Source organism: Neopsephotus bourkii, unplaced genomic scaffold (assembly GCF_033783945.1).
Source record: "Neopsephotus bourkii isolate Nb327-2 ecotype Australia unplaced genomic scaffold, CSIRO-AGI_Nbou_v1 NB_700, whole genome shotgun sequence".
Lineage (NCBI taxonomy): Eukaryota > Metazoa > Chordata > Aves > Psittaciformes > Psittacidae > Neopsephotus > Neopsephotus bourkii.
Genome location: NW_026901199.1, coordinates 24,468 through 47,665, shown reverse-complemented (window position 1 = coordinate 47,665; position 23,198 = coordinate 24,468). Strand labels below are relative to the sequence as shown.

Here is a 23,198-nt window from a genome sequence, read left to right as displayed (position 1 = left end):
CTCCACATTAAAGCTGTGCACTAGGAAGCTGGAAGGATTTAGGCATCTCAGGGAGGGTAATCACTCTCATTAGATATTAAGGAGTCAACCGGCATTTGCCATTTTGGGTGCTGTGATGCTTTGTCAACCCCAGTCCCAAGATCATGGCAAACATGAGATCCCATTCATCCAGTGCTCCATAGTGAGATGCAGTGGCTGGGACACAAGCACTCGGCAGCTGTCACATGGGGCAGAGGGGTCCCTCTTTCCAAGGTAGCCACAACTGTGCTGCAGAAGCAGGTTTGTCTCATACCACAGACACTGGCATCACTGAGGCTGACTCCATGCCCATCAGGTTGCCTGTGAAGCCGGGAAGACTTGATGCAAAGCCAGCCGCAGGGTTTATCCTCTTGCACTCGCAGCCATCCATGTGTGTAGCAGCAAGCAGCAACGCCAGCAGAGGTTTAATGAGGGGTCAAGGATTAACAACAGAGACTGGAATTTATCTTACCTCTGCTTATCTGACACTTCCTTGCCACTCGTCAGTGTGCTGGTGGGATCTGCTCCACATACACCATCGTGTATGATGAGGACTGTGGGAGAAGGTCAGGAAAGGGAGGATGGCCCCAGGTTGGAAGCAAACCCTGGCTCAGGTCCTGCTCCAGTGAGGAAGCAGTTCAGCAGCCACCTGCCCGGCTCACAGAGCATGCTCTGCATCACCTTTTGGGTGTTTTGATTGTGTGTTGCACGGTAAATGGGCTGGGGCAGCCTGGAGAAGAGGAGGCTCAAGGAGACCTAAGAGCAGCTCCCAGCGCCTTAAGGGGCTACAAGCAACCTGGAGAGGGGCATTTTACAAGGGCCTGTAAAGACAGGAGAAGGGGTAATAGCTTCAACCTGGCAGAGGGGAGATTGAGGCAGAGCAGAACTGCTCCCCTGTGAGGGTGCTGAGGTACTGGCAAAGGTTTCCAAGAGAAGCTGTGGCTGCCCCATTCCTGGCAGTGCTGGACAGGGGTTGGAGCAACCTGCTCTAGTGAAAGGTGTCCCTACCCGTGGGAGGGATTGGAACTGGATGAGCCTTAAGGTCCCTTCCAATCCAAACCACCCTATGAATAGAAGGCTGCACTGCGATCCTCACCCTGTGGGGAGCTTTCCACCCAGTTAACCAGGTGTTTTGCATACTGATATTGACCTGTTGTCACTGGTATAACTCCTGGCTGTGGCACTGGGAACAGTGGTGGGCTCCCTGCTCTCTCCAGCCCCCTGCCCTGTGTTGGTTCACATGTCACATTCCCAGGCTGTGTTATTCTTAAGTACTGTAAATCTCTCACTATTATTCTCCCACTTGATATAGTGAGCTGTGTCATTTTGAAAGGAAATACATAACAGTATATTAAAGAAATCATGGATCTCCTCATTCATGTTTAAAACAAATTTATTACAATGTAAGAAACACTGAATAGCATGAATTTATTATAATGATTTAAAGCTCCTGGCACTTGAGTTAAAAATGTCTCTCATAAATAATTTTTTCTTGAAAACACAGCAAATTAATATAGTTTACCATTTCCAAAGTTATATAAATCCAAGAGGCTTAAATCAACAGTATGCTGAATAAGATTACTGTTGCTTAGCTAGAGCCCCGTATCACAGCTCAGAAGGATGCAGAAAGTAGCGAGAAATGGATGGGTTATTTTTTTCTGGTCACCTTTCTCTCCCTTCCACCACCCTAGGCTATGTCTGCTCTGTGAAAGTCAGACTCATGTGAAATGGATGGAAGCAGCTGTGGCCTTTGCACACAGGTATCATTAAAACAGGGCGGCTACTCCGCCACCAGACTCAACAAACGCCGCTCTGGTATTTCCCCAAGTGCCTCTAACACACACAGCCCCGTTGCTTTTGGTAGTGGTGTTTTAATTCGACTGCAGGAACTGAGATGTCTCCAGCTTAGTTGCCTCCAGCTCTGCTGCGGTCTCTCATGTCCAGAGCAAACCTGGTGCTCTCTGCTCTGCAGTGCTGGGGAGCATTCAGACAGTCATGGTCCGAGACTAAGGCTTATCAGAAGCTGTGTAATTATACAGTATGTTATACCTTCCCTCTTCTTAGTGGTCTGCAGCTCGGTAAGAACAATGCAATAGCTGCTCACGTTTGCAGGATGCGTGTAAGAACACGTATTTAGTGGGCTTGTGCAAAGCTACAGGGGAACTATAGGCGTGGAAGAGCTGTGTGTGAACAGCAGCCTGCATGTAGGTGCAGGAATCCCCGTAGGTAAGCCCATGCCAAGGGGCTGCACAGGGGCAGCAGAAAGGTAAGCGAAACCCCACGCATGACCAGAGCCATCAGTGAGACCATCGGGATTGTGGCTGGCACAGAGCTTGCCCCAAGCGCCACCCCTGGGGCTCAGCAGCAGTTGGCTACAGCAGTCTGTGCACATCTGTGCACATCTGTGCCTATTGGGAAGCAGTAGACTTGTGCAGCTGCATGCACAGCTGGGTGCCACCAGCACTGACCCCGCAGGGAAGGCAGCTCACACTTGCTCCTTCTGCATGGACCAAGCAAGAAAAAGTCAGCATCACAACCTGGGAGCCCTTCACAATCAGCCCTGCTCTTAGCACGGTCTGCTATGCCTTTTTGCTTTATGAAGGTCTAATTTCTTTCCCTTTACTGTCAGTGTGTCAATTTTTCCCCACAGCATGGCTGATGACTATTTTTTCTTTACACAAAGTACAGTACCAGTGACATTCTGACAGTGTCAATACAGCCACAGAACACCCACCTGAGCTTTTCAACATGTGAAGTTAGGGCTGTTAGGAGTCAGATTGACAGCCTTGGTAAATTCAAGTCCTCTGTACAGCAGATGACGAGAAGTTATTAGAAGCAGACAAGGCTTTGAGGTTACCTAGTCCATCTCCCACCCCACCTTTTAATTGTCTCTCTCACCCAAGCTATAAATATCTGACTGTTCTCATCTTGTTTCCTCATTATGTCAATTCTAGCAGTCCCTGATCACTTTTATTACTCCTCACTGAAATCCCTCCAATCTGCCAGTAAACTCTCTGGTAATGAGATCCCTGTGCTGAAAGCTCTATTGCAAATAGAGAGGCACCAGACCCACTGACAAGGAGCCATTTCCCCTGCATTATCATCACCTCCTCACCTGCAGCTTGAGAGCCTTCTTGTCTGTTTTTGTTGCTATCAGACATCATTGCCTCATGCTTTGTTCACTTTTCCCTTTCAGAGAGTTTCTGCTGTCTAGGTCTCCCCCATCCCATCAAGCATGTGTCTTTCACATTGTTTTCAAGGTGGCTGAGTTCACAGATGCTACGCCCCAGGTTCGTGCTCCATCCCAAATTGAATCTCTCAATCTTGGGCATTTTTCCTGCTTGGTGTTTCTACTTCCCATCATTTCTTCCTCCTCAACTCTTCCAAATAACAGGGTCTCCTGGTTTCACTCGCAGACTTTCTGCTTCCAAGAAACAGAACTGCAACAAGGCCAAGTATTCAGCCCAGCACCTCCAAACACGGCTCCTGGAAGCATCAGAAGGGAAATGCTGTGCAGAATGACACCACACTGCACCATTCACAGCAACAGCACCTGGAACTGGGCTTTCTGCTCTACTGTAAACACTCTGAGATGCATAAATGCTGGAGAAAGCTCAGAAACAGGCCCCCAAAATAATGCAGGGTCTGGAAAACAGACATTAGGATGCAAGGTGCAAAGGGTTCCACCTTGGTAAAGACAAGGCTGAGCTGAGCTTATCTCTGTGCTTGGGGTACTGACAGCAGGGGAACCTTGCATCCTGCTACTAAAGGCACAGTGAAATCCAGCAGCTGGAAAGTAAAGCCAAACTCAGCCTCAAAATAAGGCAGTTTCATAGCAGCAGAGATGGTTAAATGCTGACAGAGTTGTTACAAAGTGCTGTTAAAGTTTTAATGCAACTTTCTCACTGTCAGCTCTAACTTGAGAATAAACCAGCTTTTGTGCCTGTTTATTCATCTTGTCCTTTCCTTCCTTACCAGGTCCAGCAGAGGAGAGGAGCTCCCACACTGTCGTTCAAACTCAAGACATTTTGTGTTTGGACAATGGCTTTGATCCGATCTGCACTGCAAGGTTTTGAGTTGCCAGTAAACAACCAGGAAAGATATTGTTTTCCACTGTTTCACTTTCCTTCTGACTTCAGACAGGACCCCAGAAAGAATGAACTTACGTTTTGAGACTGGTATTGAATGTTATGACTGAATAGAAGGTTTTTTTGCACATACACAGGCTGACTCCCAAATCAAGGAAGCTGGCAATGTATGGCTCCCACAGCTGTTTTTGGATTGATTTGTCTGTGGGACCTTGTGGGCATCTCTCTCCTCATGTACATCAGCGCCTCACTTGTCACTGACTTCCAAGCTTCTCCAGTTTAGTCCCCTAGTGCCTAGAATGATCCCTCCAAGCCTGAAAATAGATGAAGTCTGAGAGTTTTGGCTTCTTTTAGATAGGAATGACTGGCTGATGTGCCTCTGCTCTTGCAGTTTACAGTTCACAGGAAAATTGTTCCTGGGTATATCCAGCAGCTTCTGCTGCATACAGTATTAGTAAAGTCACAGCCCTCTGAGATGCGGTAGTAAACATGCTTAACCAGCAGAACCCAAAGGATGCTACTGAGGGAGGCAAAGTGGCTTCCACAGAGCTGGGAATCAAATCCAGTTCTGCCATGTCCCCACCATTTTGTTGCAGTTGTAATGCAGTTACATCCTTGTGAACAACTTGGGGAGTCATCAACCTCCAACAATCTCCTTATTACATCAAGCACCAACATTTACCAGACCAAGCTGGGTTTCTTGCTCTTTTTCAGCTGACTTGGGCTTCCAAATCTGACTTGGGCTTCATCCTCCCCAGAGATCACACTGAAAACTCTGCCACACAGCCATGCCAGAGGTGCTCAAGGTAGCCTGTTTTCTTACAGCTACATGGATCCACAATGTTGTATTATTGTCACTGTGCGCAGATAAGCCTTCAAGAGATGCAGGAGCAGCTACGGACTGGGACAGTCATTATCCAGAGGAGAGGCACCAAGCCAGAGCAGACTCCCCTGCTTCTGCTGCTTTAAATTACCTCATTTGATATTCTGTGGTGTCTCATGTAGCATGCAGTTATGTAAATTTATAAATCATACACTAATTAGCACACAATTTCATAAATTTGGTAATGGTGAAAAAGGAGGCTTCCAAGCAACCTGGCTGTGCTCCGTCCCCCTCAAGACGGTACAGATACAAACGCTGCCTGCAGGTCGTATCTCAGAAAATCTCTTCTACAACTTTCAGAGTTTAACCCTGGGCTCGTGTGCTTTCAAGGGATATCTTTTAGATATCTCAGGCTCAATCTTTCTCAAGCATAGCTAAGCCCTTTCCTCTCATTCCTTAACAGCAGACCTCCATAGCTCATTGGGTTACTACATATTTTCTTTTGCTTGTTTCTCCCTTATTCAGATTCTTCCCATATCCAGTCTCACATTCTTCTGTCACCTACGCCCACAACACCATCTCTTGCTAGCAGCTAAATTCAGTCCATGCCTGGATTATACCTAGATTCTACCTTATTACCCTCCTTGTGCTCTGGCCTCCCTGTCTTAGCTACTCAATAAAGGAGCAGCTGAAGCTAGGCAATTTTCTTCTTTCCCTCATTTACCAGGTATCCATTGGACAGTAGCTCTCCAAATGCAGGAAGATGATCTGGAAAAGGAGTGGGGAATCATAAGCCCCTTATGGGAATCATTGCTTGAAGATATTTTTCACGCTGGGATATAAGCACAAAATTCTTCTTCACTGGCTCACTATCTCATCTCTACCATCTGGGTCAGCTCCTCTCAACTTTCTATCATCCTTTGGTACAGCTTGCTGCCTTGCATTCTTGTCCTTTCTTGCCTTTACCTCCATCTTTTCTTTCTTACTCTTTAATTTCACCTTTTTGTCCCAAACCATGATGCTGGCTCTCTTTGGTATTCTGAGACCTCTCATCCACTTCCTGATCCAAAAGAAGTCTTGCTCCTCATCACAGCAAAACCCATGTCCTGAAGAGGATGAGAAAATGATTTCCTCACCTGTATTAGCAAACTGGAGATTCAGAACATATATAACGAGATGATGTGGAAAGTGGAACATATTGTCAATGGCAGAACTGACATCTGAGTTTGACAAAACAAACCAGAATATACGTGAAATAAAACTCTAGAAGAAGAAATAAAATTTGCAGATAATTTATTAGATTAAGACCTTAATACATACATAAATATATGCTCAAGATGGGATTCAACAGCAAGACTGGAGCAGCTAGAAATGGAAGGATGTGATTGCTATAGGTCCACGGCATGCGAGGTGCACACAAGCAATGACTACACAAACACACAGCAGGGGTGCGTGTATGAGCCACTTGGGAAGAACACAAAGTGAAGGCACGGGTGGGAGCCTCAGCAGAAGTCATGTTACTCCACAAAGCCACATGTAGAACACAGCCCGATGTGTATCTGAAGCATATTAACTGCAACACTCTGGACAACAAGCTATGGCTGCACTAACTCCCCAGCGGCAGCTTCCTAATATAGGGGCTTAAACTTAAAAGGACACTGTCAAGTGATTGCTTTTGCTAGTTTAATTTTTGCATTTCCTCTACTGTTTTAGCAGATGGAAAACAATTCCCCTCCCAATCCCAGCTACTGATTTTGTCCTTTCCTATTTGACAATCATTGATTTTTTTTTTTCTAAGGCTATAAATGTTTTAATAACTTCAACTTTGTAGTGCCTCATGGCAAAATATCTTTGCTTGCACTGACTGCTAAACACTGTACCTAATGTACTGCTGATAACTAGAGCAAGAGCCAGCATTATAAAAAATGACTTTTCATAGGGTCTACCAAATTAATAGCTTTGTTTCTTCATCCACATCTCACAGAAACTTAAAACATGCAAGTCTTTACCCATTAGACATTTCAACCATCTTAATTCTAGAAACCTCTGCTGCTCAGTAAAAGTATGCCTCCCATGTAGCTCTGACTGATGGACAGCACTTTGTGCATGGAGTCCACAACCCTGACAATGTCCTTTTAAAAAGAGTTATTACCAAAATACAGATTCAAGACGAAAGTCACCCTTGGAATCAGAATTGTTAATGAACAAAATGGAGCATAAGGAATTCTAAAGCAGTTAAATATTGGCACCCACAAAGAACCAAAGAACAGAATGTTCCCACGCAGTGTTCTCGACGGGGTACACAAAGGCACCTTTCAAGAGATATACATGTATTTTTTGCTGTTTCAAAAGATCAGTTAGCACTTGTTAGAAAAGGCAATTAAAGTTTCAGTCAAACTGGAAAAAAGAATAGCAATTGGACTGAAATCAGAGAACTCTTTCTTTATAAATGCCAAACCTCAACAACATCACCATTCCCTGAACAAAACTAAAAAACACATAAATCAACCCCAAACCCTCAGATCTATGTGATGGCATTTCTTCATGGTTTTACAGTTTTACTGCTGCTTCTTGTACATTTTCCTCTTCTTTCCCTTCCTTTTCCCTGCCCTTTTAAAGAAGCAGACTACTTACACAGCAGAATGAGAAAACCAATTTCCCCACCTGCTATACTTGGGTCAGGGCACTGAATACACCTCTGGGGCTTTAAGCAGAAACCTGTGCCTTCGCAAGAGGGCAACATTCAACAGCAAATGGGCATATTCAAAAGAACTCTAATATTCCACTGACATCAGGGCAGACCAAGGAGGGCCTCCCCACAGTAGTCATTTTCTGGTCCAGCAATGCTGCTTCCGTTCTTTAAACTCCCCCAAGCAGCTTTTAATACTCAGCTGGGATGCACAAAAAGGCTATCACTTAATTTGTGATTAAGACTGGGCCTGAACAAAGCAGCTCAGAGTAACTTGAGGTTCATCTTCCCCCTCATTCTCCTTTTGTTTCATTGCTGTAAGAGCACAGTGCTGCCAGGGGCACGTGCTACATATCCTGCACTCATGCTCTCATCAGAGATGCACCGCAGGTCTCATTGCCGAGCTTTGCAAGCTCCTTGCAGAGCACCAAACAGGAGTAAGAGTGTACGAGGCAGGCAGCAGCAATACCCCAAGGACTGGTACAGCAACTCACTGCCATTAAGATAAGCCGGGTTGCCTAAAGAGACTCTCAGTAAAGCTGTACTGGCCCACGACGTGGTGTTTGGGAGCAAATGGCCTAGAACTTGCCCATACTGGCTCAATTCTACCTTTCCCTTGCTGCAATTTTACTGTGCAAAATGAGTATTTTAGCCTCATATTTCTAGGAACACATGCCGGTGGCTACTGTTACAATAAAATATGAACACTGCATTGTGCAGAAAATGATCATTAATCCTGTAATCTGCAGTCATTTTTACCAATTCGGCACATTTCTTTAAATAACCAAGTACATGCAGTAGATGGAAGTGCATTTAAATAAACTGAAATAGATACAGCATGAATAATTAAAGCCATCAGGGAAACGTGCATTGTGAGCCACTAGTGGAAATAATTACTGATTTGTCTTATTTACAATGGAGCCTGGGTACAGGATCAAAATAGTGCAAATTAGTGAAAATGTCTTAAGACTGTTATTATACTACCACTATAATATATTTTATCTTGAAAAGTACATCAGGTAAGTTTGGGACCACTACAATGTCTGACTGTGTTCTCCTATTTCTGGGTGAGGCTACCCAGCACATAAACTCTGTCAAATAGCACTGATTTAAAAAGTAATATAGTTCAAACAGATGTGTAGTACATCAACCTGCAACTCTTCTATTAATGTTATTAGACATTGTGTAGTTGAGGTTACAACATATCCCCTAAAACCCCAGTGTTAAATATCAGAATGCTGACAGAAAAAGTAGATAATAAAATCACTGGAAAAAAAGTACTAAAGTGCTTGTACACCTATAATATAATATGCCAGGTTTGAAACAGACTTGTTTAATTAGAAAATAATCTACTTTGAACCTAGTGGTTCTTGAATGTTAGGCAGTTCTTGCAAACTGCTTCAGAGCTAAAAATCGATAATGAAATATACTTCTCATATGAGGCTGGCAAAACTGTGACTTCAACCTATTAGAAAATGTTGTAGATTAAAAAATTCCTGTTTTAGAATGATTACTTGGCATATGAAAGGTTTAGGAAAAAAAAAAGTTAACACTTTCTGACTGGTCTACCCCAACTATGTTCTAGCACCATCACTAAATCCAAAATGAAACTGGATGCTAATCAGCTATGCTTTAGAAGAGAGAAGACAAACAGTTGTCACTCCAATAATTTAAAAATGGCACTTTAACACAAACAAATCAGCAATAAAGAGGTCCTAAAAAGACATAAAAATTAAAGACCAATGAGGCATGTCAAATGAAGAAAATCTCCTCGAGGAGCCTGCTCTCCTCCAGCTCATCCACTCTGCTTCTGGGGCTGCAAGGGGTCTGGTACCAAGACGATGATGGCCTGTGGCTCACGTGATGAGGCGTGTGCATTTTGTTCCTGTCGTAAGATTCTCTGCAAAGGTGTCCTGGGGCAGATATTGGATTCATTGCCTCAACCATTTTAAGAAGACAGTCTTCGTACCTACAGAAACACACAAGAAAATGGAACTAAATTAAGCATCACAGCACTACACAGGAATTCAATCCAGTCTTCCCACTTTCGTAATTCAAGCTAGACCTAGATTTGTCTGATGGGGGCCACTAGCACAGAACCAATTTTGCTGTATGGGTTCCTATGAGGAATACCAACACAGAGGTAGTGAAAAAAGAGGCGAGCAAAGCATGGGTGCTCAGGTTATTTTAAGTTGTTTCATCAGCTTTTCCATTTGAGGTGTGTAATGTCTTAGTCGCACTCCAGAGACTGAGGACAGACTTCAGAGATATGACAGTGAAATACACTGAACAGGTACAAGGCAGACCCACACAAGTAATGGTAAAGTGACTTATTCACATGCTGCACTTTTTTGAATAGACCTCTACACTTGATTTAGTTTCTCAGGGATTTGAAAACAGCAGGAGATTTTATTATTATTGCCACAAACCACACGTGCTTCCTGTAAATCTCTGTGCACTATATGGAGTCTGTTTGGTGGAAGCACTGAAGGAATATAATCTAAGCAAGGCAATACAAAATCAACACTTGAGGCACTAAGAGAAAAGGCAATGGTGCTAAACATTATTCAGGCTGCCCTTTAAGTGGGAGTATGGATGTGGGGGAAGGTTGCAAGCCAGTGTTAGGTGGTAACGCATGCTGAATAATGGCAGTTACTTCAGATAGAGACTTCCCACTAATATTCACACAAGACCTGATCTAAATACCAGCACAGCACTGATCATTACAATATATTTTCTCCTAGCTTTTAAGTGTCTTAAACAATACCATTTCCACTGTTTCCCCAGGGATTCTGCTCTCCAGTCTAAGAGCTATCACTCAAGAGTTTTACCCTAAAGTCCCCTTTGTTCCATCCTGTTGTTAGCACTGACCTGCCTGATGCTCACAACTCTGAAATAATTCACACATTCAATGAATTACATGCAGGAAACATGCTTCACCAACCTAAAATATCAGTGTAACTGGTTGGCTTCCATAGGGTTCCTCTCTTCTAAGCAGAAAGAGTTCATCCACAGCATGAGGAAACATCTCAAGCAGTTTCCTGCTTTGAGAAAACCCTCTGTTTTTCCTTTCAGGACAGTGGGAGCCTAGGAAGACTAAACAACTAGAGACAGCTGGGTAGGTTCCTCAACTCAGATGAGATGAAAACTTCAGTACAAACATTCACAGCAATTTACTGATGTGGAAGATTAGCACTGGCCAACGTATCTCCCAAAGGCAGAGTAACAGTTGTGCTGTCCAATAGCATCATGAAGCAGCACCAGCAAGCAAAAAGACTTCTATCTTCAAATTAGCAACTCTGTGTAAAATATCCTTCATTAGCTCCAGCGGTGACTGGCATGTCCCACCATTATCAGAAAAATTGGCCACGACAAGGTAACTCAGTTATGTCTGAGACACAGATATACTTCCTCAGCTCAAAGGAGGTGGTACTGTTGTGCTGATGAGATAATATTGATGTTAATACCAACCACTGGAGTCATGCTATGATTGCTTGCAAAAGCCAGCTCCTACATTTCCTTCAGTTCTTACAGTTTCTTCAATCTGATGGTCAGCATTGTTTCTGACACAGTCTGACTCGATACTACTGCCGCACAGGGCTCTCTCCTCTATTTGACTATCTATAGATTGTCTTATTTTCCCATGGATGTACTAACTTGCATTTTACCCAATCAGAAACCCATTTTGCTGGTTTCTTTTTCACTTTTTAAAGCTTGTCTACATGTCTTCCTATTATCTGTCTGTTTAAATCACCCCTCATACCAAAAATGTGTGATTCAAAACAAAGAAATCACAGCTTTGTTTTGTTTCAGCTGGACAGTGTAAGTGGCTGACCCTACATAATGCTTCACAGTCACCCTAATCATTTCAGAAGGACACAGGGGTTTTAGGCACCCAAGCAAGCCTGTTTTAGAGGGGTCTGCTGCCTGCATTAGTATTCAGAAAGTACCGTCTAAAAACCAAGGCTCCTTAAAGATATCCCTAACCTAAGATGGAGTAAGCCGCGCTGATAGTGAGAACTATCACATAGCTATATTAGACTTCTCACGTAGAGAAAGTTTTGGACTAGACTCTATATAGATATACACAGATGCTTTGAACCCCGAAGAAACCCAGTTAACACATACGCCGGTTTCATTAGCCACACCTAAAACTTCTTTTTAGATTAATCTAGTCTAGCATACAAATGCTTATCTCCTCTGACTTTAGTGCTATCATAAAATTTCAATTTCTCTAGCAGCCACATTCAATCACAGATTAGGTAGGGGGAAACCAAACCAGCCAGTGCATTTACAGCAAACGTGCAGGCCCTAGATTTCAGCAGTACCTTCGAGTTCATTTCTTCTGCAAGTTTATCTAAGTTTTACAGCATTTCTGCTATCAGGAAGGCTAAATGATTTGGCAGATTACAAGCACAGCAAATAGCAAAGATTATGTAAAAGACCAGGTGTTGTAAATCAGTCTATTTGACACCACAGTTATATATGCAATAAAGTGAATGAACTCTGCTAACAGAGAGCTATCTGATAAAGAGAATGCTCCTTGCAGGTATTTAGTGTTTAATCCCATGATAATGGTTTGCCCTGGTTTGTCTAGGCAGCATCAGACAGCATGTGGCTGGAGGCAACACAGTAGACTTAGAATGGTTTGAAGCTTGCAAAGATAATTTTCTCACCATTTATTCGTATCCAAATATTTAAAGAGACACAGTCAGAATGCTCAAATCCTGAAATGTAACTTTCTCTGAAACCAGGATATGTATTCCTTGCACGATTTGAATAAATGCATAAGTAAAGCCATACTTCATTATTATTAATACGACACGTAATGGCTTTAGTGAAGTCAAAGCTGCAGGATCAGGCACCCAAGAGTCAGAGTGTGTCAAATGGGAAAACTGATCTGGCAAATTTGGTTTGTGAATACCCAATGTTCTTTTAATGCAAATTAACAGCCAAGGCTGCCCTCTTATTGCTCATGGTTCCCAAGGAGAAAAACTCCCCAAACATTCCGCAGAAGTACCAGTACTGTACATTAAGCCACATAGAGAAATCCCTCATGTATTGGTTCAAGCAAGCAACCAAATGTTCCATCTGTGCTAGATGCTTACACACATTTTCTTCGATTTTTTTTTTCCCTCTCAACAGAAGCAAAATGAGGGGGCCATGTGTCCCTTTAAGTATGTGATAACTCACTCTGTATTCAGGTTTTTGGTACATTTGCCAATGTACTGGAAAGTCAGTGAGCACCTCCATAACAGACTGGTAAACAATCTCTTTTCCAAGCCTGGTTTTGATACTTCCCCCATGTATATTTTTTCATCTAACTTTCACAAGCTTGAAAGTCTGCATGTTTCATCATGGAAGAAGAAAACTTGTAAAGCCTACAGGTTTGGGTTAGAAGTCTAACTATGTGGACAGCTCGAGTTTAGTGAAAGTATCATAAAGTCACCAAAAATTCCACCTGGAGAAGGGACACAAGGAATTAGTGTACAAAGCATGAGGAAGGCAGGGGCATGTGCAATAGGACAGAGATGGGAGTAGAGACCCCAAGGTAAGCTTTGAAGCTCTTCTTTCAGTGAAGAAGCTTGACCTTTGTTTTTAATGTAGAAGGTAAAACTCCAAATACTGCTCAGAGAGGAGCCTTAATGAACTGAGAGGTAGGTACCACTGGGATCAAGCCAGCGCAACTGGGTCAGTGCAGAATTGTGAGCTGGGTGGTTAAGTCCATCCTGGCCAGGCATTGCAGTGCTGTTACAGTATTCCCTTTTTCTCCTCTGTACAATTAACACAGGTTGTTGGAAATTTGGCTCCTCTGCCACTAAAGCGCTTCTGGAGATTTTATTAGAAACTTTCAGCATTGGTTCCTAATTACATAACTATCTAATAGAGTTTATAAACTCTTAATATCTGAAGGGGGCCTACAAGGATGCCTGAGAGGGACTCTTCATCAGGGATTGTAGTGACAGAACAAGGGGTAATGACTTAAACTGAAATAGGAGAAGTTCAGGTTAGATATAAGGAAGAAGTTCTTCCCTTTGAGGGTAGTGAGGCACTGGAACAGGCTGCTCAAAGAACTGGTGAATGTTCCATCAGACAGAGCCTTGGACAACATGGTCTAGTGTGAGGCATCCCTGCCTATAGCAGGGGATTGGAACTGGATGATTTTAAGGTCCTTTCCAACCCAAGCCATTCTATGATTCTATAATGTAAATAAGTTTTGTAGTCCATCACTAAAGTAACAGGAAACATCATAAACCATTCCAATGCAGAACAGCTCATTAAATGTTCACATTTTAAAGAGAAAAACAGTACAAAAATAAACTCAAGTTGGCAAGACCCGAATTCTTCCTTCTATAGTATTGCTGTTTCACTGCCTGTACAGCAGGAACGCAACTCTCTGAACATCTACAGGTGCATTTTACTTTGCACTGTGTTTCCAAATTGAATGGGAAGTAAGGCTTTCGCATTTCTATGACAAACAAGCAAATGTGGCTGTTGCTCTGGGAACCATAAGACTACTTATTCCCAGGATAGTTGCTAAGAAATCATGTGAAACCACTTGGTATTCTTCCTAATAAAACCTGCTAGGAAATCAGAGTTCAGACAGTCCCACAACATACAGTACCTAAAAAAAAAAAAAATGGTCAGATTATGCAAACGTAATGCACAGAACTCATTACTGCACAGGATATTAGAGAGAATGTTGCTCTTGAAGGTAACCACCGAGCATTCTCACAACAATTGGTTGAACAGCAATGTTTGTTTATTTATTTAGATATTTGGGATATGTCATTGAATTTTTAATGTTTGTCTATTTCCCACTGCTGGTAAAATATATTTCTTACATGCTGTTCAATTTTTAAGCTGCAGTACTGTATTTTCATATTGCGCAGTCCCATTTAACTAATAGTATCATTTGTTCCTTTATGAAAAAAAGGCACAACCCCAAACAAGTCTGATACTTGGAGGAGCAGGAATTTCCCCATAGGGCAAAATAACTAAACTTATTAGAATCATAAATATTCTGGCGGTGAGATATATGTATATTTCTTTAAACAAGCAGTGTCAGATATTATTTGATCACTATGTTCAGAGATACCTTTTTCTTTACAGTCTCTGAAAATTTATTTTTCCAACCATAAATGTGTACAAAACACACAGAATGTCTCTTCTGCAAGGTGATGGCATTTCAACAAAGCATACTGGCAATACATTTTTGGAGATTAGTAGCTGTATTATTATAAATAAAGCTTACTTTATTTAACTGTATATACCAGAGGAAATAAAAAGGTTTATTTTTATACTACTGCTTATATTTTCAACATAAAGTTCAAAGTGATTTACTAATGTTACATGAATTGGCTTTGAAATATGGTACAGTATTGTGCCTAAGTACAAAGCCTAATGCTATTCTGTATTCATAAAACACCACCTGACTCCAAGCACTTTAGAAATGCTAAATACAGCTAAAAACACATTCAAGGGGTAGGGAACAGACCCATTTTACACAAAATGAAACTAAGCTTATTGTTATTATAAGGCATATCAAATCCCTTTTTGATTTTGATCATACTAGTGATACAACCAGGGGTTATTTGGAAAAAACAGCTGAGATGATTGATCCCCATCCCTGAGCTAAAGCAGGCTCAACAAGTGAAGGGCAGAAGTCTACCCAAATTAAATACTCATAATCACTTTCTGCCATCTTTATTCTTGCATCCACTATTATTGCATTAGGGATGACAGAGGCACCTCCATGCCTTGTCCTTTCAACATCCATACACCAACCTGCTGTCTATAAATTTGCCTTCTTCCTTTCTCAACCTGCTGCTTCCACAATGCCCTGTGACAGGAAGTTCATCACTACTGACATACTTTTGTTTTCTTTTAATCTGAAATCCTGATAGCACCATCAAGTGCTTTTCAAGAACTGACTGCAGTTAGTCTCTCCCATGTGGTGGGATCTGGTGAAAAACAGTGCCACGTTCAACTTACCCAGCAGCTTCACAATTCTGCAAACCCTGCTTTTCTCACTCAGTCTTTTCCTATCCAAAGTCATAGCTTTTTGGTCTCATTATACAGCAGCTGCTTTATTCTCCTTGATCAAATTAACTCTCCTGTGCACCTTTCTCTAGCTTCCACTGCCTTTCATGAGAGGTAAGACCAAAAGTAAATTACACTTCTGTTAACTCAGTTTTGCTGCCTTTTTGGAATTTCTTCCTATTGACGTGGCATTCAACTATCTGAAAGAACTTAGTATAACCCACAAATTTACTACGTTACCCAGGAGATTTTGCTATTTACTTCCTGCTCCAGGTCAGCAATGAAGAACCAGGTCAGTGGGTTCCAGTGGGACCCCACCTCTGCATCATGAAAAATGAACATTAAGTACTTTTGCCTGCTATCATTTAACCAGCAGTAAATTCGTAAGGACTTTTCCTCCAGTCCTGCAGAAACAGTGTTTCTTTAACAACCTTTGGTGTGGAACCCTGCCAAATGCCTTCTGAAAATCCAAATATTACGTCCACTGAATCCTCTTTGTGTCACCAGATTTCTGGATTCATAATCCATAGGTCTGAGCTGATGTCTCAGATTCTTCCATCTCTTCCTCCAAGCTGTATGAGTATAGCCCACGTGAGATAAACATGCCAACAAACATAAGAGACTAGTTGGATAGCAAATGCAAGCTGAGAAAGAGCAGCTGACTCTTTCTCAAGAAAGGTCACAAGCCAGCTCCCAAAGAATGGTGGTAAATGGTGTCACACCTAGCGATGACTGGTCACTTGTGGTGTCTCTCACAGCTCAGTATTAGGGCCAGTGTTTAATAGCTTCACTGATGATCTGGATGAGGGGATCAAGTGCACCCTCATTTGCAGACAACACCAAGTTAGGTGGGAGTGTTGATCTCCTAGACGGTAGGAAGGCTCTGCATAGGCATCTGGACAGGCTGGATCCATATGCTGTGGTCAATGATAAGAGGTTCAACCAGGATCAGATCCAGGTCCTGCACTTGGGCCACAACAACCCCATGCAACGCTCCAAGCTTGGAGAAGAGTGGCTGGAAACTGCTCATGGAAAAAGACCTAGGCGTGCTGACTGACAGCTGAACATGAGCAGCTTGTGCTCAGGCAGCCAAGAAGGCCAACAGCATCCTGGCCTGTACCAGCAATAGTGTGGCAGCAGGGCCAGGGCAGTGATCATCCCCCTGCACTGGGCACTGGTGAGGCTGCACCTCAAATCCTGTGCTCAGTTCTGGGCCCCTCTCTACAAGAGAGACATTGAGGTGCTGGAGCGGGGCCAGAGAAGGGCAACGGAACTGAATAAGGGTCTGAAGCACATGTGTGATAGGGAACAGCTGAGGATACCAGAGTGTAAGGGGGGGTTAGTTTGGAGAAGAGAAGGCTCAGGGGGGGACCTTATCACTCTCTACAACTGCCTGAAAGGAGGTTGTAGTGAGGTGGGGTCGGTCTCATCTCCCAAATAACAACTGACAGGATAAGAGGAAACAGCCTCAAGATGTGCCAGGGGAGGTCAGATATTAGGAGAAATTTCTTCACCAAAAGGGTGCTCAGGCATTGGAACAGGCTGCCCAGGGCAGTGGTGGATGAGTAGATGAGGCCCTTAGTGACACGGGTTAATGGTGGACTTGGCAGTCCTGGAGTAATGGCTAGACTTCATGATCTTAGAGGTCTTTTCCAACCTAGTTAATTCTATGATAGCAGACCCTGCCTTTCATGTGCAAACTGCACCTTTGGTGACCTAAACACACTCCTGAGGGATATTCTCACATACTGACTCTCAGGATGCCAAAACGCAAACAAGAACAGAGAGAAGAGTGATTCTTGAGGTTGAAACATCAAGAGAATGAACAAGATTAAATCGAGAAACAGAGACAAAGAGATTGTGCCAGTTGGCCTAAGACTCCCATTTTATTTTCATCCAGGCTGAGACTCAGAGCAGACACTTCACTGTGGGATACAGGAGGAGGCAAATTCAACAGTGCTATATATGTAGTTAAACTAACTCAAGGTAAGGACATACTTCTTGCCTGTAATGGGTCTGTATTTTCCAAAGGCATCTCAAAGTTTCTTAATTCTTAAAGAAAAAGATCAGACTGCAGAATATTTCAAAGCAATTAAAAAAAGATCTAAGCCTTCTATTTAAAATACATCACACAATGTAAAACAGAATATATTTACACAGTGTCCTTAGCAATAGCCTCCCGGAGTGCTGTAAAACCCACACCCACATAATAGAGAGCTTACAGTATCAGAGACTTTTAGAGAACTCTCCGAGGCAGTATTCACAGACTCATAACCTAGAGAAGGAAAAGACTTATTAGACCATCCAGGCATCTCCCTGCTGACAGAGAACCGTTCCCCACAGTGTGCTTCCTCACATTTGTTGCTAAAAATCAGCCTCTCGTTATTCTTCTTGGGAAGCCATTCCACAGCCAAATATATCCAACACTATCATTACATTATTACTTATTTATAGGCTATGGTATAACCTAAAGGGCCTTGATCAGGATCAAGGGGACCAACTTTACCACCACTTGTAAGAGTCACCCAAAAGACCAGGCAGTCTAAACAGGTCAGTCAAAGTCCAGTGGGAAAGTTATAACATACAATCAAGAACAGGAGAGCATAGAAAGTGCCGCAAATGTTCCATGAATTTTTGCTTGGGAGTTTGGTAGGAGGAAAAGGTGTGTGTCACAAACAAGAACATGGTTCTGATAGTCAGCTAGAGATAAACAAAGAGGATATTCCTCCTCCCTGCTTCACACTATTAATTATAGCTAAAGATCTGGCATCGTACTAAGAAATCAGTCTCCTTCTTTGGTGCAAATACTCCAGAAGTATTTGAACAATATTACATCTCTCCCTTCTGCTCCAGTCTCAATCTGAGCCACACATACGTTAATCTTCCCTCGTAAATCAATACCTCTAGCATACCAACAGCTTTTGCCATGCTCCTCCATTCTTTGACAGTATCTTTCCAGTAAGTGATCACCAAGAAATGAGCATCATATTCAGCTGGTGAGGTTACACAGGAGCAGGGAGGAGATCAGCTCCCTCCAGCACTCACACAATGCTTATCTGCACATACTCAGGTGACAACAGCCTTTTTGCTGCAGCTTCATGGCTCCGCAGGTCCCTCTCTCATTTGTATGTATTGATACACCACACCACAACACACTGCTGTTTGTTGCAAGACCTACAACACCTATGAGCCCCATGCCTCATTTTGTGGGGTTACTAACAGTTATCACTAAATCTTGTGGAAAACGGCACCTGAGATTACAGCCTTCGCACAGGAGAGAAGCAGCAGAATTGAGTAGCAACATCATGCCTTTGCTAACCAAAATGACCTGTGCTTGGCAGCGTTATGGGACAACTCTCCCTCCCTAGTGTGATAAACAGCAGTAAATAGCTAATGCGAATTTGGTCTTGAAAGGGGCTGAGCATTGCTGGCTTGCCCCGTGGCCACCTGCATACCAAGCAGAGCCAATGCACTAAAAAGCATACAGCAACAGCATCTAAAAAAACTTGTGCCCTAAGGCAGGGCTGGTAAGAGATTTTTCTTCCTCAGTTTTCACCCTGGCTTCACCTATGATAGCACCCAACCAGCTGTCATTACTGAAATAGGAGTTACTGCTGTTCTCATTCCTCCTTACTACACAAACAGGCCATTTTCACTTATTCAGTTGTCGGAGACCAACACCTGCCTTCCTCACCTTTCCGCACTTCCATCTCAATGCTCCCAATCCTCAGTTATCCTACCTATTTGCTCCTGGTACCTAAGATTTTTTCTATTATTTCCTTATTGGACTTCTGCTCAGACCCTGCTGCTTTGTTACAAACCTGTCAAATACAACTGAAAGGGCTTCTTAATTTTATACTTTTCTCTGTGTGCTTTTAGTAGCTAAAATAAAAACAACAGCAAAAATACCCACCCCAGATAATTTATTTTAAGGTATGGCTGCAGGGAGCTGAACTGGCATAAGTGCAGTTGTAATAATTCTACAAGGGGGAGGGTGAACAAAGACACAAGCGCTGGTAAGTAAAGAAACCTTTTAAATCAGATCTGCCAGTGACAAGAATAATTTAGAATGAAGTTTCAGTACAAAAGAAAGAAATTACAGAACCATAGAACTACCACAGAGTTTAACAACCACCTCTGCAATCACTCTGTTTGTATTGTCCTTTCCTCCCCTCCCACACACCCATCTCTGTCTCATCAAGTCTGAAAGCCCTTCAGATCAGAAAATGAACCTTGGTGTATGTACAGCACCTGGGGCCCTGATTCTGCTGTGATATTACATAATAACTTTGCACTTCAGAGCACGCTTAGCTTTTATTCCCTTTAAGCACTCTGTCATCACAGCACATCTTCAGCAAGATCTTCACCCTTTATTGTTCTGGGCCAAAACTAAGCTGTCATCATCCTTCCTGCCATACCTCATCCCCCTACTCTCCCGCCTGAACAACCTTTCTTCTCAATTTTTAATCTTACAAGTTTGTCCCCAAGCATCTTGCCCCTCAAAGCAAACTCTAATTCAATGAATCATCTTTAAAACTGTGCTTTTTCTTTTGCAATGTACTAAAGCCTCTGACAAAGGGTTGCATATGTAACTCAGCACAACTCTGCTCCTCCTCTCTGACAGTCTTTTAAGTTTTGACATCTTTTCCCTGTTTCATCTCTATTTCCTTGTGTGCTTTTGGAAAAGCTGGGAATGCCTTACACACTGTACACTGTCTACAACTTTGTGGGTACTAAGTAAGAGCAAAACAACAACAGGCATGGTCTAGGAGGGAAAAAAACCTACCACACAGAGCTTGCAAAGCCCATCACCATTTACATGGATTACCAATCCATCTTTTTTCACAAGATCAGGCCAAATTCCCAGCCTGCCAGATAATAAATCAACTTTTTGCTTCAACTGTACAGTCACTGGGAGTTCTGCATAGTTTTAGGTCAAGCACTTATAACCACTTTATGATTCCAAAGTTTCTTAACTTGTCATTTAGCTACTGAACTGTGAGCTTTCATTGACTTTCTAACCATTGTGGCAAGAACTGCTACTAGCCATGCAAGATTTAAAACCTCATTGAGCAGAGGAGCAAAATCGGACTGCTGCAGTTTTAAGTACATATTGGGGTGGAATCGTGACCCCATGGAAGCCAATGGAAGTTCTGCCACTGGTTCACTGGGGCTGGGTTTCTTCCGTGCCTGCTGCCATTTATTGTGTCGGTGTAAACAGATACTGAAAGCTCTCTTTTTTACATACTCAAAATGAGATGCCTAGAAATAATTTATTTTATGCTTTTCTTTTTTTGTTTTTTCATCTCCTGGTGAAATATTTTACATACAGTCAATTGCTGTACCTAAACACCAGCTCTTCCATGTGGATCTGTATGATTCTTCCCTCTCTTGCTTGTCAGCTTAATTTCTTCTGCTGTGGCATGGAGTGTTTAATAGCAAAATCTAGCACTCAGATTCTTCTGTTTCTTAATTGTCTGTGCCCTGTCAGCTGTATCAGTGGAAATAAGTTACCATTAGACAATTCAGATACCAGTAAACACCAAGTTGTGATAATACAGAGTTCTGTATTACTGTTATTATAGAAAAAGCTGTTCCAGGGAGGTTTAAAAAAAAATTAAATAAGCCCAGCACTTGTAAATGGCCAAAACCCTAAAGATATCTTAATTATTCTTCAATATCTTAATCATTCTGTAGAATCATGATCTTGTATAATGGCCATTTTAAATGAAAGGTTTGCTGCTCTGCACAGTTGCCACTTTCTTCTAATTGTGAATTAAAGCATAATTTAGAGTGGCTGTATGCCAGCATGAGTAGAAAAATTTACAGACACTAACTCTGGTTGAAATAGGGGGGAAGAAGCTGTTAGGTTTCTTTAAGCAATAGAAAATCACTCATCAAGTTGTACTTTAAAACAAAATACTAGAGCTTTTAAGTTGACAAACTGACTTGAATTAAACCACATAAAAAAGTGCTTGCACCGTAAATCTTAAAGGGCAGAAGTGATGGTAGGTTATCATTCTGTTTATTAGCATGTACTTTGGAGAGTTCAGGGCAAGTATGGATACGCATTCATTCCATTTTATGCTGCACATTACTGAAAACACATTCCCCATAAATAATTCATAAATGCATTGTCTGAAATTTCAGATTCCAAAAATACAACATGGTTTTCAACTTTATGGTTGCTTGGTCTTCAAAACAGAAATAGACAATTGGATGGATGGACTTGGCAAACATGGTAAGAACCCATCAGTCAGAATTACACTCCAGATGTACATGCAAACATCTCCCAGCTCCTGATCCCTGCGACAGCAAGGCCATAACGATAGCCCCTGTGCTTGTACTAGCTGCTCTTTGGTAAGGAACATGGAGTTAAAGAGAAAGGGAAGAAGTCACCAAGTAGTAAGAAGAAAGTGTTCAGTCAGATGTCTTATTCTGAAAACAACACTTATTAGGGGAAAAAATGCCTTGCTGTTCCCAGTGAGTAGCAGGAGAGTTAGCAGAGGAAAGATGTTTTACAGGATGGTGTGGTGGGGAGTTAATAGGTTGAAACTACCTAGAAATCCAGAGGATTAAAATTAAGATATAGTAACAGCCAAAATACAGAGAATGGATATACTTATCCTTGCAAAAAAAAAAAAAAAAAAAACAAAAACCCACAACAAAAAAATATTTTTCTGGACTGACTGCAAACCACAAACTTGAGCTCTGCTTGTTGCTCTCAGCTTTTAAGTGGTATCACTTAGTTAATGCTAATGACACAGTACCTGGTCATCATCTTTTACACTAGCTACGTTAGCATAAGACAGGTGAATAGGATCTTGCAGCTCATCTGAAGTTGAATTTCTGCAAGGAGCAGAGTGACCACAACACCCACTGAAGAAAACTGAAGTATGCTGCAACACTTAAGCTTTACACACCTTATGATTCTGAATCTTGCTGACATTATATGTAGTTTATGCTCAGTTGCTTGGGGTTTTTCCTTCATAGCTATACAGAATCCTCACATCAGATAGCAACTGCTTTTCAGCCAGATTTGCATTCACTTGCTCTGTTCCATGCACCTCTTGGAGACAAGACACACAGAATTCTGGGTACCTTATCTAGTGGAACCTTTGATGCCTTGCCTGAAAACAGCCCACAACCTCCCTTTTGGCCTTTCTTTATTAGAACTTACTCCAATTTGTATGGGAAGAAACATTGCAACTGAGCTCAAACACTTGGCACCCCAAGGTATTGATTGCTTGGGCACAGGCCTTACATGAAGAAACAATGCTCTCATAAAAATTGCATTCCAGTACCCAACTGCTGTAAAACTTCCTCCTTGGCACTCTGTGTGGAAGGGTTGGGACTATCTGCTGCTCCATTCATTTCCAGGTGTGCTGAACTCTCTGGGGTAATCTTTAAATCAGCTGAGATTTCATACATCAAAGATGAGGATACATAATTCAAGAGAAGCCACCGAGATAAAACAGTAGCTGTAAAAAAAAAGTACAGCATGTCAGTGGTGCCTGGTTTAGCATGTCAAAGAGGG

The 23,198-nt window shown here is 42.3% G+C and overlaps 1 protein-coding gene and 1 long non-coding RNA gene across 2 annotated transcripts in view; one reads left to right on the top strand and one right to left on the bottom strand.

The window, feature by feature from the left end:
• Window positions 1-4,192, top strand: part of CELF4 (CUGBP Elav-like family member 4) — a 146,123-nt gene extending 141,931 nt beyond the window's left edge. The window contains exon 12 of the mRNA XM_061353821.1: window positions 3,997-4,192. The gene's annotated coding sequence lies outside the window, so the exon portion shown is untranslated. The remainder of the gene's footprint in view (window positions 1-3,996) is intronic.
• A 2,013-nt stretch (window positions 4,193-6,205) lies between these two features.
• Window positions 6,206-23,198, bottom strand: part of LOC133212428 (uncharacterized) — a 35,878-nt gene continuing 18,885 nt past the window's right edge. Inside the window, exon 2 of the long non-coding RNA XR_009725469.1 lies at window positions 6,206-9,587. This is a non-coding gene — a long non-coding RNA (uncharacterized LOC133212428). The remainder of the gene's footprint in view (window positions 9,588-23,198) is intronic.